Source organism: Anoplophora glabripennis, unplaced genomic scaffold, assembly GCF_000390285.2.
Source record: "Anoplophora glabripennis isolate ALB-LARVAE unplaced genomic scaffold, Agla_2.0 scaffold772, whole genome shotgun sequence".
Taxonomy (NCBI): domain Eukaryota; kingdom Metazoa; phylum Arthropoda; class Insecta; order Coleoptera; family Cerambycidae; genus Anoplophora; species Anoplophora glabripennis.
Window position 1 is genome coordinate 98,805 of NW_019416848.1, and position 10,063 is coordinate 108,867.

The window sequence follows — 10,063 nt, forward strand, 5'->3', positions numbered from 1 at the left end:
CGCCGGCCACGTTATCGATCGCGCGGGAATTTTCCCCTGATCGAATCGGAGGCACGTGTGCCGAGGGCGTGGATTGGTGGGTATAACGGATCAGGTACAGGGTGTTCCTCGAACAATTCGCCGATTTAACCCAACTTACCTTAGTGCGAAAGTCAAAGATGAAATAAGAGTCGTTTTTCGAGAACTGTCATCAAACGTCGACATTTCCGTTAAATTTTCAGTTGACAAAGTCTTTTTTATCACCTAACTGCATAATACTTTCATGTTCTAGAACGCCAAAGTCAAATGTCAAATGTCAAAATAATTTGTCATTTTTTCGAGACTTATCTATGATTTTATTACATTTTAAGTAATATATCATTTCAATACAAAACAATTACTATTATAAATAGGACGATTACAATTTATTTTGCACTGCATGTAAATTGAAAGTGCCGATATTGCAGTGAGTTAAATTTATGCCAGTTATCGTAGCTTTTAGTTCTGGCTGTTCAATGAGGCTGCTGCTGTAATTATTTAAGTTTTCTGCGTACGTTGTATTATTGGCAAGTCCCGTTAGCTCTGCTGAAGTTGGTAACAATTTATTTGCGATTGAAATTTTTTTCTGTATAGAATCTTCTATACAGGGTAGCCCATCGAAAACGTACCGCAAGGCATTACAGGGTAGTAATGAACTTTTCGGCAAAATCCAAAAACAGGTAAAGTTTGCTTCTGAGGGGGACAACTTTTGGCGCAAAAAGCATAGCAAAATCTTCAACCCCCTAAGTGGGGGTGCCATCCCCTAAATTTTTTCAAATGGGAATGGGGGTCAAGTGGGGGGTCATTAGAAAGGGCTTTTAATTCTCTATACATCGATTCTTACTTTTTGAAAATCGATCCATTATTTTAGAAAATATGCAGCTTTGAAAATACGAACAATATTTTTGACGAGAAATGCGAAAATCGATTTAATTTTACTTCAAAACTTACGGTATTAGCTTGGTAAATTCCTTCAAAAGAATTCGCTGTTTTTTTTTCTGATTTGCGAATTCTTTAGCCTGATTTTGGTGAGCAAAAAATTGTCCGCTTTTTGTTTCGTATTTAGATAGGCCACAAGAAGTTGCTAGATAACTGTCTTGTGACTTGTAGTTGAAGAGTACCAATACTGCCGAGTCTTTTAAATTGATTAATTATGGTGTACTCAATTCCAGAAAGAGTAGAAATTATTGAGCTTTTTTTCAAAAACAATGAATGCGGAAATCGGGTCGCCGAACTGTTCAACCAACGGCATCCTGAGAAACATGCGTCTGGAAAAATTGTTCGCGAATTGGTGGCCAAATTTCGCGAAACTGGCTCCGTTCATAACAAAAAGAGGCAGGTTGAAAATCCGGTACTAAATGAACCTACGGAAATAGCGGTATTGGGGCAAGTGGCAATGGATAGTACGCTGAGTACAATGCAATTGGCTACTGCGACAGGAGTGAGTCGTACAAGTGTCCAACGAATATTAAAAAAATACAAATTCCATCCTTATAAGATTCGGCTAGTGCAAGAGCTAAATGAAGACGATTTTGATCGTCGTTTGCAATTTTGCGAAATAATGACTGAACGAGCGATAAACGATAATTTCCTCTTTAATGTGTGTTTTTCGGACGAGTGTACGTTCTTCTTGAATGGTTTAGTGAATCGCCATAATTGTCGTTACTGGGCTGATACCAATCCAAGGATTTTCCATGAGACACACTCCCAACACCCCCAGAAGTTGAATGTATGGGCAGGTATTTTTGGAAATTCCATTGTAGGTCCTTTTTTCCTTCCTGGAAATTTGACAGGCGATATGTACTTGGATTTACTACAAAATGTCATCGACCCAGCTCTAACAAATATCATAGAGGACGACCCTGCTTACAATGAACACGAACTGATTTTCCAGCAAGACGGAGCTCCTCCACATTACTCGCTCAATGTGCGCAATTACCTAAATGAGACGTTTCCAGGACGCTGGATAGGACGAAGAGGTGCAATTGAGTGGCCCCCTCGGTCACCCGACTTAAATCCTTTAGATTTCTTTCTCTGGGGGCACATTAAAAGCAAAGTTTACAGCACTCCACCTGATACCTTGGAAGATCTGCGAGGACGAATCATTAATGTATGTCGCGAAGTAACACCGCAAGTGCTCCAGAATGTTCGACAACGGTTTGAAGACAACCTGTATCATTGTATGCAAGTTGGCGGACAACATTTTCAGCATTTACTTGACTAATACCGTAAGTTTTGAAGTAAAATTAAATCGATTTTCGCATTTCTCGTCAAAAATATTGTTCGTATTTTCAAAGCTGCATATTTTCTAAAATAATGAATCGATTTTCAAAAAGTAAGAATCGATGTATAGAGAATTAAAAGCCCTTTCTAATGACCCCCCACTTGACCCCCATTCCCATTTGAAAAAATTTAGGGGATAGCACCCCCACTTAGGGGGTTGAAGATTTTGGTATGCTTTTTGAGCCAAAAGTTGTCCCCCTTAGAAACAAATTTGACCTGTTTTTGGATTTTGCCGAAAAGTTCTTTACTACCCTGTAATGCCGTGCGGTACGTTTTCGATGGGCTACCCTGTATATGTCACCGCTACCGTACTAGAACTCCACCCCCATGTCGTTTAATGGTGGTAATATCGGCCCCTGCGTCGGCTGTTGCTTGGCAGAAGAACGCCTAAAGCAGTGTCTTGTAAAAGTTTCCGGATGAGGCAAATTGAGATGTTGCTATTTCTTTTGGCACATTTCTTATTTTCTTGACGCAAACCATTTGGTTAACACATTTTTTTCTGCCATAGTTCACAAAAAAACTTCTACTTGTAGTACTTAACTGCCAGATGTGAAGCACATTTGCGGTATATCTTGATTAGGTCTGGACCTGAAATCACAAAACATCTCGGACTATGAGTTTTGGAATCGGGGATTCTTATAATAATAATAATTGAATCTTTGTCTTGTATATCATCGATCGTTATCTAGTGGCTCATCTCTTTAGTCGACGAAATGAAACACTGAACCTCCGAAATCTGTGCAGTAAAATGGATCGTGCGTCCAGAAAGTTTGTGACCCTATGTGGTCAATGAGAAATGAAAATTGCATCGGTGCATAAGAAAAATGCATTTTTAAAATTGCATCTCGAAGAGTTAAAATATGAAAAATTTATAACTCGGAAAATATTGACGAAAATTAGTTCAATTTTGCTACTCGGGGGTTTATGAAGTCGCTGAACACGAAAATCACGACAGGGACGGTCTCCAAAGTACCTAGTGCCCAGGGTGGCAAATAAGATCCACTTCTTATTTGTGGAAGGGCGAAATGGGCGGTGACTATTACACGCCTTCATTATAGCCATCTTTCTCTATCGCACGGATTTCTATGACTTTCTTTATCGCTATCACGTAACGGCCGATGAACCATGGGGACTTTCCGACCCTGTATGTATGCACTACATTTGCAAAAAATACTAATAACAGCGCCATACAATGGGAGGACTTGTCTCAAAAATTTCTGTATCGTACTCCATATCCACTTACCGCCCTGTATAAAAATATAGTTTTAGTTTATGCTTTGTAGCACTGACTGCAGGATATGACGTTTAATATCAAATACATAAATCCAAGGCTAACTGTATTTCTGTGGAACTCTTACAGAATATCAAGGGCTGACATATTAACTTCCTGTTATCGAAATTCCCGTCTATCCCATCTGGGTATCTAAACTGGGACACGCCGTACGCGAAAAAAATCAGTCTGGCGGATGGACAACTCGTCTAGTTGTCGCGCAATCAATGCATTGACGTCTCTAATTTGGAACAAATTGTCGGGGTACAGGATGTGATTAATTGCTCTGTTTACATGTAAAGGCCTTGCGTAGTACCGGCAATTGGATGGGACGCGGCCGGAGTTATTCGCGAAATTATTAGTTATTAGATGACAGTACGGCGAAGGAGGTTTGGATGGTTTGATGGATGGCGTTCAGCTGTTTAATGTGTCGCACGCACGGAAGTCTAATTGACGGCTTTTAAGGTCTAATAGATTGTTCCGCGAGGCGGATCTTCACGTGATACTGCAATTTGCGTTGCGTGACAAGCGTCTGTGTCTTATATTTCGACGGTATTTTATTTTTGTAGAAAAAATTAACATAACGAAAATCAGACGTTGAAAAAACGAATGTAATTTATTTCCTTGCTCCTGAATGAGATCCAAGAGATCAATAAGTTTCTAATAAGCAGTAATATATCCTTAAACAATGCAAAATAATTTGTTTGTCTACTCCCACTATAGTAAATTTTAAGGAGGTAAGTGGATTTTACCGTAGAAGTGGATGTTGCTATGGACAACGGGAGGTAACTGAGATAACTTACCTCCCTAGGGAAAATGGTGATTTCGTTTTATAAATGCGTATTTTATGAACAAATAAACAGAAATATTTGATGAAAATTACATTTTTATTAATTATTATGAATGAATATTTATAGTAATTGTACAGTTATTACATTTAGTAACATTTATCAATCTGGATAATTATTCCCCTGGCGTTTACAAATTGTCACATTTTTCTCGAAATAATTTGACCGCTCCATTTCCGTCACCCGAGGCTCAATATTATCTGACTGATCCATTAAAACAGCAAGATTCGACATACTACTAGAATCTGGAGTTGAAGTGTCATTGTAAAGAATCCTGTTGGCTGATTTCCACCCACCATGTCTCTTGATTGCTAATACATCAACTCCTGTATTAGCCAGTAACGTTGCCGATGTTCTTCGGAATGAATGGCCTGTATATGTTTCAGGATGTTCTAGTTTCAAAAACTGTGCAATCTTATTAGGAATCATAGAAAAGGTATTAATGCCGACTGGTTGGTTTAACATTTACCTGCTTGATAGGGCATAAAAGAGCGTCAAAACTCATCAGAACGGCATATTCCCGCAATGCCTAAGACCGTCACTACCTTCATTAGCGAATATGTGTTATCGGGTGCCTAAACGAGAAAATAGTTGATTTCTTCTCTTGCAAAAACGTTTGACTTTTTAGGGTATAGCCGTCATTCTTACGTTTCAAAAATGCTCTCAGCTTGGGTTTTTTTATATATCCATGTTCTCCTCTAAATAGTTGACTTAATCATTGAGTATTTACTCCACAAACTCGCCGGTGACTTTAAAGTTCTTGACTTCTCTATGAAATATGCTAACAGTGACATTTCAGAAACACCAATATTTTTATTCTGGCACCATTCTTTGAAATTTTTATATAACGAGCGTTCAAATAAAAACGTGGTCGAAGTTGGCTCTGACACACTGGACGTAGGGAGTAGCTTATAGCGACCAACTTAACCTCATTTCTCAACGAGCTGTATAGCAGCTGTCACAGCTGTCAGTTTCAATAACAAAGCGGCGATACAGCGCTTTGACAGATGACGTTTAAGTTCATTTGCTATACGCTACGCCCTACGTCCAAATTTTCAGAACCAACTTGACCACGTTTTTATTTGAACGCTCGTTATTTATCAGTTGGCGTTCAAAAAGGGGGTTGCCTGTGAAGTTTTAGGGGAGTTTTGAAAATTGGTATGTTTATAGATTTTGACGTGCTCTTTCCGAATTTTTACTTTGCCACCTCTTTTTTTTCCGGAAGTAGCCGCCATATTCGAAAAATGGCGCTCCAAAACAGTTTTTCGACGATATTTCCTTTCCTACTCACTTTACGGTGAAAATAGTCATGTAATAAATTAAACTAGAAAACATTTCCTATAATTTATGTATCAACCTTTTTTCTGTGAAATAAATAGTTTCGGCGTACGAGCGCCGCAAAGTCTGCTCCAACACGCGAATTGGCCAACAAACTCACTTCCACACCATCATGAGGTAGAGTTCCTGGCGCGTTTTTTTTTAGTGATGTCCCCGGTAGGCCTAATCCACATGTGATGCACTGTTGACTAAATTTAGTGCATTCTCCTTCGCTTCGCTATCCCTGATGGATCAGGTTTTGCGAGTTCTTCATCTTCAGAACCTGAGCAAAACCTCACGGATAGGAAGTTCTTCTAAATTATCCGCGACAGCGTTCTCTTCTTCGACTTCATCACCTATTTCCTCGATTGCGTCGAAGGTTTGCTGAAGAACTGTCTCCGTATCTTCCTCTTCATCACTGTCTTGCAGATCAACATCCGAATTATCACAGGAACCTACCATTGCAATTCGCGCAGATAACGGAGCGCTTTAGTCCAGCCTTTCTGCTTCCACAGGCTCCCCGACATTCTTTTTTACATTTGCAAGAAATTAGTTTTAGCAAGTTTGCTGGAGCTGGGGGCTCGAGTGTGGTGACAGGAATTAGCCCATTCTTGCTTTTTTCCATCCCCACCGCTCTGCATTTTTTCCAACTCCATAATTTATTACATAACTATTTTCACCGTAAACTGAGTAGGAAAGAAAATATCGTCGAAAAATTGTTTTGGAGCGCAATTTTTCCAATATGGCGGCTACTTCCAGAAAAAAAAAGAGGTAGCAAAGTAAAAATTCGGAAAGAGCACGTCAAAATCTATTAATATACCAATTTTTAAAACTCTCCTAAAACTTCACAGGCAAACCTTCCAACTGACTGGACTATTGTCCGTAGCGCTTTTTCGACGTCCCGGGCAATAAAAATTCGCAGGCAGCATTAGCTGCACTTTCTATTTGAAAATCACTCGTTTAGAAAGATTAATTCAAAACTAGCAAAATTGCAGCTTTTATGTAGCTTTGTTTAGAAATACTTTAGAAACGACAAAATCCAAACAACCAAGGCGACTTTGCAAGATTTCGAATATTGTCAAAATGAATTAATTAAGAAATGTCGAAAAATAAAACCTAATCTTTATTTCATGGGAGCAGGTAAAATGTTATACACCACGCAGCAGTTAAGTATAATTTACCAGTCTCGGACTCTATTGCCAGCCCTCGCTCCGCTCGGTCGCAAAATCGTCCTCGACTGGTAAATAATACTTACCTCCTTTATGGTGTAAAAAAACTATTTTTTACCGTCGATTCTTCATTGCATTTTGCGGAAGTCTTTCTCTATTTTGTTCATTTTTTTAACGCGATTTGGAACGAAAAGCTTGATGGCATTTTCAGAACACTCAGTGGCGTAGAAACCCTGGCGTCCTTTTCCCGATGTTCCAAGTTATTCCAAATCTTATATCCCGAAAATCAATGGCGTTAGACCTTGTACGAAACTTTTAACTGGTAGATCGATGGCATGTTATGAAATTGTTAACAACGAATCGTAATTATTTGTAATGATATTAGTTTGATGTTCAGCTGTCGGGAATTGGGACGCACCGAGACACGAAATGTCGCAGATAATCGATTAATTTGTTTGTTGATTTGATAGTAAATTAGATTGTTTTGAAAACACTGTCTAGGTGAGGACTGGTTGCGTGAAGCTTTATACCAGAACTTTCCCGGTTTATTTAAATTTTCCAACAGATATATTTTCGCAAAATACAACGCCACGACAAATGAATTGTCTAAAATTATTTCTGACAGCTATATACTGGACGAACATCGACATGAATTCAACCGCGATAATTTAATTAACCTATTTCCGCATTTTAAGCATTGATTTTTCAAGTGGTCTTCTTTTTAAAACGGAACTAAAATACAAGGTGCGTTCCAGAGTAAACAGGACTTTAAAAAAATAAGAACAACAAAAATTTTTTCGGCAAAACCGATTTATTTTATTCAAAATAATCCCCTTCCTACTCAATGCAGCAATTTGCATGGTCTAAAGCTTGTCGAATGGGTGTTTTGGATCGTTAGCGGGGATGTCCTTCATGATCTGTGTTCATCGACAAATGCATATTTTCGAAATGGTAGAAGTTGCACGGTGCCAAATCAGGCGAATACGGGGAGTGGTTGACAGTTAAAATGCGATTTTTAGTCTAAAAATCGGTCACTAGTGTCGATCGATGAGATAGCGCATTATCGTGCAACAAACGCCAGCTTGCTTCTCAGCGATATTCTGGACGAAGACGATGCACTAAACGCTTCATAACTACAGGATAGAATGTGCATTAATTGGCCCTGTGGAACGAACCCTTTGTGTGCAATGCCTTTGGAATCGTAAAAGCAAATCAACATCGTCTTCGCTTTTGACTTCTCCAAACGAGATAATTTTCCGAAGTCAGTTGAACATATATAAAAACGCCTAGCAATAAAATTTAATGATTTTCATAGGCGTCTCTAAAAAAATTTTCGGCTGAAGGTAAAAAATAAAAACAATTTGTATATAATGTGTAGAAAATTTCTGTTATTATGTTCATTGGGCCAACAACATATTTTAATTACTAATGTGCTTAAACAATTTTATTATATTGAAGGTAAATTTTGGTTATGACATAAAAAAACATTTACATTTTCATTACTGCTCGGCAAGAACCAACGAGAAGGTATGAAGATATCCTTGCCAGGAAAGGATGAGGAAAGATTGTTAGTTTAGATTGGAAAATTTATTAAGTAAAAATAATCAGCAATAAAATAATTCCGCATTGCTGCACTGCTAGACAATTTGTCAACAACTGAAATTTATGGCCGGTCGCCCAGTGCGGCTGTGTTTGTTTGCCGATTCTATTAAAAAATTGACTCGTCCTTAATTTTTTCAAAAAAAATTACAGCAAACTTTACTATATAAAATTCACCCAATAGAAATATTCTGTCAGCTCGTTATTGAACGCTGTAATCGCCGTGTGTGTAATCGAGCTCTGTAAATGAATTAATACAGTCGACAAGTCGGCGACAACGCGAAACATCCGAATTTATCGTGTCTGTTTCAAGCCTCACCGTCAATTGATTCAGACCGATATCTGCACGATGGCTGTGTAAACAGTTTTTTACGCGTCCTCCCTTTTATCGCCTCCATTACGCTGCCTTCCACCGAAATCACGGGGATGCCATTACTTTTGCCAAGGTCGCTTACGACCACGCGAATTTCAGATAAAAATCCCCGGTGCGATACCGAGGGCGGCCCAAAATTTCAGCGGGCAGAACGATAACTTTGTAACTGAAATGATGATTTTGCGGGAGACAACTACTCTGAGGACTGATGCTCCGACAGCTATTGTAGGAGCAGCACTAGGCTTTTTTGCGAGTGAAGTCGTATGTTGTAGTATGAGAGCGAAGAGATTTAAACTGCCATCTACTCTCAACTGACAACTAAGATCAAAAGAGATAGAAATAGCAACTATAAGTCAGATATTCACGAATATTCAGTCGTGAAAAAAGCCTATTATTGTTGCTAAATTTGTGACTGTATTTGATTAATGAAGACAGCAACGGTAACAGTACCCGTTTATTTGCTAAAACATAGCAAATACTAAATAGGAATAATAGATGGCGCGACATATTTCAGGTGCCAAACAATAGATGGCGCTTTGCCTTACAAAATCGGTAAGTGATACTGATAAACAACATATGGCACTTCATCTGCATCTAATATATGACATGATAGCAGCTATAATTAAATTGCTATCTATGTTGTGATACATAATAAAGCTAGAACCCAATCTGCAACAGGTATTTTTTCATAATAACCGTAAATTGTTTTTTTAAAGCCACATCTATGAATAAATTAACATAAAATTGATGTTTCCGCTTCTTTATCGGGATGACTTGTTGGTTTCCGATGTTTAATATCTGCTGTTAAACGGAAATTAGATCTCCCAAATTATCTCTACAAAAGGTGGTATTATCTAACAGAATCCGTGTAATGATACATATTAAAAAAGTGGAAGTTAATTTATCATAGGTATTGAATTCTCGAAACCGAGAGAGTTGTGCGAAACTAAATTTGTATAGGACATAGTAGCTAATACGATGAGAAACATCGCCTTAATGTTAAAAATGTTGTCACCGCCGTTCTTGGTTGTGAAAATTCGAAATATTTGGAATTATTCAAATTTCATGGCTGAAAACATACATAGGTATTGAATTCTCGAAACCGAGAGGGTTGTGCGAAACTAAATGTGTACAGGACATAGCTAGTACCATGCGAAACATCGCCATATTTTTAAAAATGTTGTCA

General features: G+C 38.3%; 1 protein-coding gene across 1 annotated transcript in view; it reads right to left on the reverse strand.

Moving 5' to 3' along the window:
- The window catches only part of LOC108914445 (sperm-associated antigen 6-like), a 32,997-nt gene that overhangs the window by 12,393 nt on the left and 10,541 nt on the right, over positions 1-10,063 (reverse strand). The window lies entirely within an intron of this gene.